Genomic DNA, 8823 nt, shown 5'->3' on the forward strand with positions numbered 1-8823 from the left:
AAGCAAGGTGTACTGGAAGCTGTGGTAAGTAATAGATGTATAGACAAAAGAAACATTTTAGCATGGTATATAAGGATAGAGATGAGGAACATTTTAGCGTGGTACATAGGGATCAGTCGCTGCATATTTTCTGGACCAGAACCATATATGTATATAAACAGAAAAGCTAATATAAACAGTTCTGCGTTGACCATTGTGTTGTCTGATTCAGACTTAAAGACAGACTCAAAGACAGGATTTTAAAACCTGGCACAGTATAAAACTATCAAACCTTTGTCTATGGGTCAGTGAGCTGGACTGCAATACATTAGTTAGGTCAGATTTTCAAACAACATAGAACAGTATATACCCTTGTTTGCTATTGGTATGGCATTTCTCGCTAAGTTAGATATACCGACATTTATAGCCTTAAACTAGTACATGCATAATAACCATCACAAACAATTTATAAGTATACTAGGGGATTCAGGTACAGTATATTAACTGGAAGTTCTCAGTCTAATTTTAAAGCCCTACATGCAATAGTAGATTTTATTTAGATTTATTTTAATTATATTTAAGTTAGGGGGTGTTAGGGTTAGCGTTAGACTTAGGTTTAGGGGTTAATAAATTTAGTATAGTGACGGCGACGTTGGGGCGGCAGACTAGGGGTTAATAAATGTAGGTAGGTGGTGGCGATGTTAGGGATGGCAGATTAGGGGTTAATAATATTTAACTAGTGTTTGCGATGCGGGAGTGTGGTGGTTTAGGGGTTCATATGTTTATTCTAGTGGTGGCGATGTCGGGAGCGGCAGATAAGGGGTTAATACATTTATTTTAGTGTTTGCGATGCAGGAGGGCCTCGGTTTAGGGGTTAATAAGTAGTTTATGGGTGTTAGTGTACTTTTTAGCACTTTAGTTATGAGTTTTATGCAACAGCTTTGTAGTGTAAAACTCATAACTACTGACTTTAGAATGCGTTACGAATCTTGCGGGGTAGGCTGTACCGCTCACTTTTTGGCCTCAAAATAAAAGCTTGTAATACCGGCGCAATGGAAGTCCCATTGAAAAAAGACTTTACGAAAAAGTAATTTGCGGTACGGCAAAAAAAGTGTGCGCGACAGCCTTAACGCTGCTTTTTTACTCATAACGCAAAACTCGTAATCTAGCCGATAGTGCCTTATAGCCTGAAACTAAAATACAATTAAATAAGTGAGTTGATCTATAAGTCCTAATCTTAAATGAGAAGATGTGGGTTTACAACACAGCAGTATCAGTTCAGAACCTTCTATGCTGCTTATGCTCATTGGTTGATAGGTATTTTTCTTTAATGCTCATTGGCTAATAGGTACTTCCTGCTAAGGCTCACTGGCTGATAGGTACTTCCTAGTAAGGCTCATTGGTTGATAGTAACTTCAAGTTAGTGGTCAATAACTGGTACTAGTTATGATTAGTAGGAAGCACCTATAAGCCAATGAGCATTAGCAGGAAATGCATAACAGATATTGCTGTATTAACTTAAATTTCAATTTAAAAAGCTTTTATTTCACTTTTTTGAGGCAAAAGAACATTTAAAGTGATGGTAAATTTTACATGTCTTAAAATCAGGTCCGGAATCTAAGCAATATTTTAGATGGACTTTAATTGATCACTTCTAATGAAGATGCGCTGTAACTTACTTTTTAACCTAGACGTGCCATTCTAATACTCCATACTCCTGCCGCCCACTTCAAAAGAATTTTTTTTTTTGTGAGCTAACGGTTTGAACTGTTCTCCAATCCAGGCCCTAGCTATACGGCACTTTTTTGTAGCTAGAGTGCCAATTGGACTAGAGTTCAAACCGTTAGCTCACAAAAAATATGAGTTTTGAAGTTAGCGGCTGGAGGGCGGGGGATTAGAATGTCATGATTAGATTAAAAAGTAAGTTAAAGTGATCAATTAAAGTCCTTGTAAAATATTGCTTAGACTCCAGTCCTGATTTTAAAAAATGTAAAGTTTACCATTACTTTAACTGCTGCTCTTTTGTATGGAATATTAAAAAAATGTTTGAGCATAGTATCCATTTATATTTGGATAATGTTCCAGAACACCTCTTACATCTAAAAGATACACCACCTCAGTTGTTCAGTTTATAGACCAGGCCATGGTTATTGTGTTATACCTTCTCCCTGGTTACCACTGCTACTGAAGGTAACAAAACAGAAATTCTGGAATAAATATAAGATTTTACATATTACAAATTAAACATATTTGCAACATGGAAAGAGGTGAGATTTGATAGCATGAATGGAACTTGGAAAACCCTCTTGAATGGTATATGAAGGCAGTCCGAAGATGCATTGGGTGCAAGTGCATTTGGATGCACAAACACTTACAGAGTAGAGAAATAAACATCTGAAAATGATGATGATCCTGAAATCCCAGCAATTATTTTCAAATAGAAATTTTCATTTATATTAAAATTGGCAGGCAAATGTTTGATAAAAGTAGGAGAATTTGCTTGTTACATGAAGTTATTAAGAAAATACAAACTTTACAGTCATATTTTTTTAAGAAGGTACTTTTCCCTATAGATAATCCAAGGTTTTCAAACAGTTATAGTTTAATACATATACCCTTGGAGCTTCTTGTGAACCATCACGCAATTGTTAAAGTAACAATCTACTCAGACAAGCAGGTGATAAGGGTGCACTATATTCAAAGCAGCTGCAGACAGACATTTTCAACTGGACTGGGTCCTCCCCCTGGTAGGTTGATTTCTGCTGCTGTCTCTTGTTTACATAGTTTTTCAATAACCAATACTACAGTATTTACATTTTCACAATAGGTGGTGGTTTCAACAGGCAAAATCAGCTATTTCAAAGAAGAAAATAGAGGAGGTATTTTTAAACAATTTAAAGGGACATTAAACCAAAACATTTTCTTTCATGATAAAAGCAATTTTAAACAACTTTCTAATTTTCTTCTAGTATCTAATTTGCTTCATTCTCTTGATATCCTTTGCTGAAAAGCATATCTAGATATGATCAGTAGCTGCTGATTGGTTGCTGCACATAGATGCCTGATGTGATTGGCTCACCTTTGTGCATTGTTATTTCTTAAACAAAGGATATCTAAAGAATGAAGCAAATTAGATAATAGAAGTAAATTGGAATGTTGTTTATAATTGCATTCTCTATCTGAATCATGATTTTTTTTGGGGGGGGTTTAATGTTCCTTTAATAGACTCCAGCAGTTAAAATTGATCATTTGCAACACGGGATATTTTTTATACCACACTGCCCCTTTAGTATAGTAATTAACTGTACTGTAAAATATTTAATTTTTCATTGCAATGCTGTAATACTTTATTTGACCCTTCCTGTCATATACTGTATTTAAATTCTGTAAATTTAAGCACTATTAGCCAACAATGGGCTGAGCTTCCCTGCAATGCTAACGCAATTGCCCTTCACTTCTAATAACAGCACCCAATTGCATGTGCTGATATTACAAGTGGTGTGAAAATATTGCGCTTGTGAAAGCGCAATTTAGCGCTCCACACGTAATCTGGCCCATTGTGTCCATACATGTTTTTCATAGTGTTGTTCACATAATTTAGGACATATTGACTTTACCGTGTTATATACTGATGATGGAGTTGTCAGATTAGTCTGACATAAGTATAAGAGATAATTAAAAACAAAGGCGCTCGGAAGCTCCTAAAAACTGAAGATCTTATTTGATCCTCTTTAAAGGGACAGTCTACAATAGAATTTTTATTGTTTTAAAAGATAGATAATTCCTTTATTACCTATTCCCCAGTTTTGCATAACCAACACTGTTATATTAATACTTTTTAATTCTGTGATTACCTTGTATCTAAGAACCTTCTGACAGCCCCCTGATCACATGACTGTGACTGTTTATTATCTATTGTCTTGCATTTAGTATTGTTTTGTGCTAAATCTTAAATAACTTTCTGTGCCTGAACACAGTGTTATCTATATGGCCCACGTGTACTTTCTGTCTTTTGTTGTGAAAAGAAATTTAAAAAGCATGTGATAAGAGGCAGCCCTCAAAGGCTTAGAAATTAGCATATGAGTCTACCTAGGTTTAGTTTCAACTAAGAATACCAAAAGAAAAAAAGCAAATTTAATGATAAAAGTAAACTGGAAAGTTGATTAAAATTACATGTCCTATCTGAATAGTGAAAGTTTAATTTTGACTAGACTGTCCCTTTAAAAACATGTATTACAGGAACAAAAAAAGATATGCTGAAAAGATCTTACGTGTTTTGGCTACCGGCTGTCATCATAGATCCTATTCAGCTGGTTATATGTTTATGTAGTCCTGCCCATTATACTCCACATCAAAGCACCCAATGTAAATTGCACAGAATATGGACACAATATTTAAATATTTTATCTGTAAACTGCAAGAGAATCACAGATGTCAGTTCTTCAAATTAAATATGTAGTTATTCTGTTCTAATGTAAAGTCCAAGAGAAACAAGTAAAGCAGAACGGTTGTACCATGGGACAAGAGGCCAAAAATTGTGACTGTCACAGGCAAATAGGGACATTTGTGAAGTATTAGTTTAATAACTGATTATCCAATCACAAGCAAAATATTCTGTTGAGGATTTTTAGTGATATTTATATTTGTATAAATATATATACATAGGGTCAAAATTTTAACTAGCCCACTAGCCATTGGCGAGTGGAAATTTAACAGTGGCGAGTGAAAGTTAGTGAGTGAATTTCCACAAATATTATTAAGGAATATATATCCATGAAAGGGCAAGGATATGTTATTCCTCTAGGGCTATAGGGACCCCATTAGTGCTTAGACGGCTATATCTGATAGGGTAAACAGGGGCAGAGAGAGATTGGAGAGGAAAAGTGAGAGTAGAGAAAGAGTGGAGAAAAAACAAAGAGTGGAGAGAGAAGAGAAAGTGTAAAGAGCAGATATGGCCTGAGAGAGAAGGGAGGGGGTAAAAAGAGAGATTGAAGAGAGAAGTGGGGAAAGATAGATGAGAGATGATTATAAAACAATTGTTCCAGGTCTGCTATGACCTCACATTAATGTCAACACTCTCTACTTTCTCTCAGATCAACAACATCCTTTTTCTGTCTAGTTGTTGTTTTTCCCAGAACCCTAGTTGATGTTGCTAACTGCTATGCACTTATTTTTGTTAATTTATTACTGTATGTAGCATAATTGAATTTATGGTATAAAACAAAAACTATATTAAAAGTTTACTGTACAATAAGGTGTTTTACATTGGCTAAACATATGCAAAGAGGGGGGAGTTAGTGGGTGTGGTGTGGGCGGGATCAAAAGTGGCTAATAACATTTTAGGATGGCTAGTATCTTAGGACTTGTAAAGAGTAGGACTTATGTGTGAATATATATATATATATATATATATATATATATATATATATATATATATCAGTTGACACCTTGACTGTTTAATGTCTGACACTGTTTAAATTAAAAGAAGTGACAGGACATTCTCTTGACTTGTTTTTTTTTCTGTAACTAAGTGGTGCAAAGTGAGCATTTAGTTTTGAAACAAAATAGATAATTTATATATGTATATAAAACATGAAACTATATACAGTAAATATTTTAAAATAATGACTAAATGGAATATTTGCAATGTATTGACCTGTTGATATATAAAAAATAACTAAAATATAACTATTTTTATGGATATCATAGCCAGTTTATAATTTGTAAAGTAAGACATGTTGTGACTAAAATTTATATTAATGCATGTAATGTTCATTACTGAATATAACCAAGGTTTAATTTTCACTTTTTCCATACAGCAACCTATTGTATTAAAATATTATATTAATAATACAAAATGTAGATATTTTTGTTTCCTGTTATCTGGATTTACCTTGTTCCACATTAAATAAATATATCAAACTCTTAAGCAGAATTAATTGTAAGGTCCATAGATCACTCTACTAAGTAACGCAGAGTATAGGTTTGCTAACCTCATATTTATTCTTCACATTATTATCAATTGCTTGGAGATGGTTATATTTCGGATATCTAACCTATAATATTAAGATCACCATTATTTCTGTATGCAGAGCTACCCCAGTTTGAACATACCTCTAAGCAGCCAGATGTGTGATTAAATGCAATGCACACACTGCCACGCTGCATGTTCTTTGGTTAACCCTCTAGTTGCTATGCACAATTTGTAGTAGTACACACGCATAACAAATCTGGCCATTAACGCTCACACAAGTTTAACATTCTGTTACATTCTCACATCAATATAATTAAAATGACAGGAATTTGTCCCTAACTTTTTACAGTTGTGTATAAATCTATCCAGATCTGAAAGAGTTAACGCCCAGGCTCGGGCTCCACCCGTATACTGACATTCACTTAAACGCACACATAAAGTTATTTAAAAAAAAAAATCGATCTCTTCCGACAAATACCGAGTCCACGAAGCAATTTCCGTTACATGAGAAAGGGGACTCTGTTTTTCGATTGGTTGTATTGTTTGATTGATGTTTATAGCAACAAATCGAGTAGAAGAGCTTCTACAAAGGTCGTGTTTATTGGATAATTTACCACGTGGTTGGTGACCTGTGGGCTTTAAAAATCGCTGCTTTGCGGAGTTTCCTGTTTGAGTGGGTGCGTGGTGGAGGAAAGTGGGTAGTTAATTATGAGGTGTTCGCAAATGTTTCCTACAATCTGTTAACTGCGTATGTACTTTACGTTTAATAACACTTTGACATATTAAAAATTGGTTAAACTGCTGGGTCACAAAGCAGAATATTTTATCTTAAATTATATACATAAATGAGACAGCGAAGGCCGCGTTGTAAAGAGGGATTGAAGTATAATCGCATTCCTCACCTCGTTATAATACTTTTGCTGTGTAAATCGCACAAAGATTAAATCTACCGGGAACGTTAGAAATAATGGTACTTAATGACTACGACTATTATTATTTTTATCAGAAATACGGCGCAGCGTTTAATATATATATATTTAATACGCTGATACTAGTTCAGTTATAACCCAAATATGCCCAGTAACGCTGAGTTTGCTTTTATTCTACCCTGTTCATAACTTAATATTAACTTAATATTATTAAAAAACTCATGCGTTCTTTGCAACCGGTCACAATTGGGACATTTTTTAATTTGTAGTGGAAATGAATGTGATTTAGAAAGCCACTACGATGTAATTTAAATTATGTTAAAACTGCAGTAGTGAAAAAGTATTCAAGACATTATGTACTAAACAGCATTTTGGGGTGATTGGCTGTAATGCTTACCATTATCACTAGGTGTCAGTATACTTTTTACACATATGACATTGACTCTTGTAACTCAAAATACATTGCAAAATACTAAATTGCAAAAAGTAGTGCAAATGTTTAAACTGTTTGCTTGCTGATATATATATACAGTTGTACAATGAAATCATAGAAAATTGTATAGAAATAATAGAAAAATGAGTCCATACCTTTTGTAGGACTAGATTACTGATTTAATATAGTGCATGCATGTGCAAAGCACCACATTTGACCTGTTTTGATAGGAATTTGGGAATATATGTTTTAAACATGGGGATTATGCGTTGCACATGCCAAGGAAAACGGTTGATCTATTTCTGATAACAATATGGGTATAAATATTTTTATGCATGGGAATTATTTGTGAAATATCATGGTTACAGATGCCAAAGAGCATATATATATTTTTTTATTTATTTATTGAAAAAGAGAAAATACATCAACAGAATATCAAAAAATATCAAAAATACACTGCAAGAGTAGTGTGCTTTAAATAACAGGAGATATTGTAAACTGTGTTTTTTTTTAAAAAAAAAAAGACATGCAGCGTTACAATCATAGTGGCTGGAGGGGGACAAGGAAGAGAGAGAAAAAAAAAGAGCATATTTAACCTGTTACCAATAGGAATATTAGAAATAACAAAGAGGGCGCCACATAGCGTGATATTGTAGATTGAATAGCCAAAATGGAAGAGTAATGTAAAGGCTTACCAGAGGTAATGGCACCGTATTGTAACCGGTGCTGACATGCAGGCTAACACTTTCAGTGGCTAGCACACTGGGTGGTCTCCGGCAAGCTGTGCACAGGTGCTATTCAGCGTTTCTGTGATTGACGTCTGTGCGGCTGAAACTTGAGACACTGCGGTAGAGCAGATACTTTGATACCTTATCCAGGAAGGCTCAAAGGGAAAACCAAGGTAAAAACAAATGGACAACTTCCGTGTGTTTAAAATCAGTGAATTTTAATCCATAAAAACTGCTACGCGTTTCTAGACCATAAACCGGTCTTTTCTTCAGGCATACAAACAATGGATGCTCCATTGTTTGTATGCCTGAAGAAAAGACCGGTTTATGGTCTAGAAACGCGTAGCAGTTTTTATGGATTAAAATTCACTGATTTTAAACACACGGAAGTTGTCCATTTGTTTTTACCTTGGTTTTCCCTTTGAGCCTTCCTGGATAAGGTATCAAAGTATCTGCTCTACCGCAGTGTCTCAAGTTTCAGCCGCACAGACGTCAATCACAGAAACGCTGAATAGCACCTGTGCACAGCTTGCCGGAGACCACCCAGTGTGCTAGCCACTGAAAGTGTTAGCCTGCATGTCAGCACCGGTTACAATACGGTGCCATTACCTCTGGTAAGCCTTTACATTACTCTTCCATTTTGGCTATTCAATCTACAATATCACGCTATGTGGCGCCCTCTTTGTTATTTCTAATTTACAGACACCTTTCACCCGAAGTCCAGAGGAGCTTTGCCGCCAGCACATTTTGACTGTATCAAAAGACACAGCACCGTTTCTT

At 35.0% G+C, this 8823-nt stretch overlaps 1 protein-coding gene across 3 annotated transcripts in view; it reads right to left on the bottom strand.

Annotated features, from left to right (window-relative positions):
* FAM114A1 (family with sequence similarity 114 member A1) overlaps positions 1 to 6125 on the bottom strand; it is a 66665-nt gene extending 60540 nt beyond the window's left edge. For 2 of the 3 annotated variants that reach the window (XM_053704059.1, XM_053704057.1), the window contains exon 1: positions 4251 to 4394. The gene's annotated coding sequence lies outside the window, so the exon portion shown is untranslated. Of the gene's footprint in view, positions 1 to 4250; positions 4395 to 6093 lie in introns of those variants that run through there. The other variant, XM_053704058.1, reaches the window with a different exon arrangement.
* Between the last annotated feature and the right edge of the window lie 2698 nt (positions 6126 to 8823).

Source organism: Bombina bombina, chromosome 2 (genome assembly GCF_027579735.1).
Source record: "Bombina bombina isolate aBomBom1 chromosome 2, aBomBom1.pri, whole genome shotgun sequence".
In the NCBI taxonomy this organism is placed as follows: domain Eukaryota; kingdom Metazoa; phylum Chordata; class Amphibia; order Anura; family Bombinatoridae; genus Bombina; species Bombina bombina.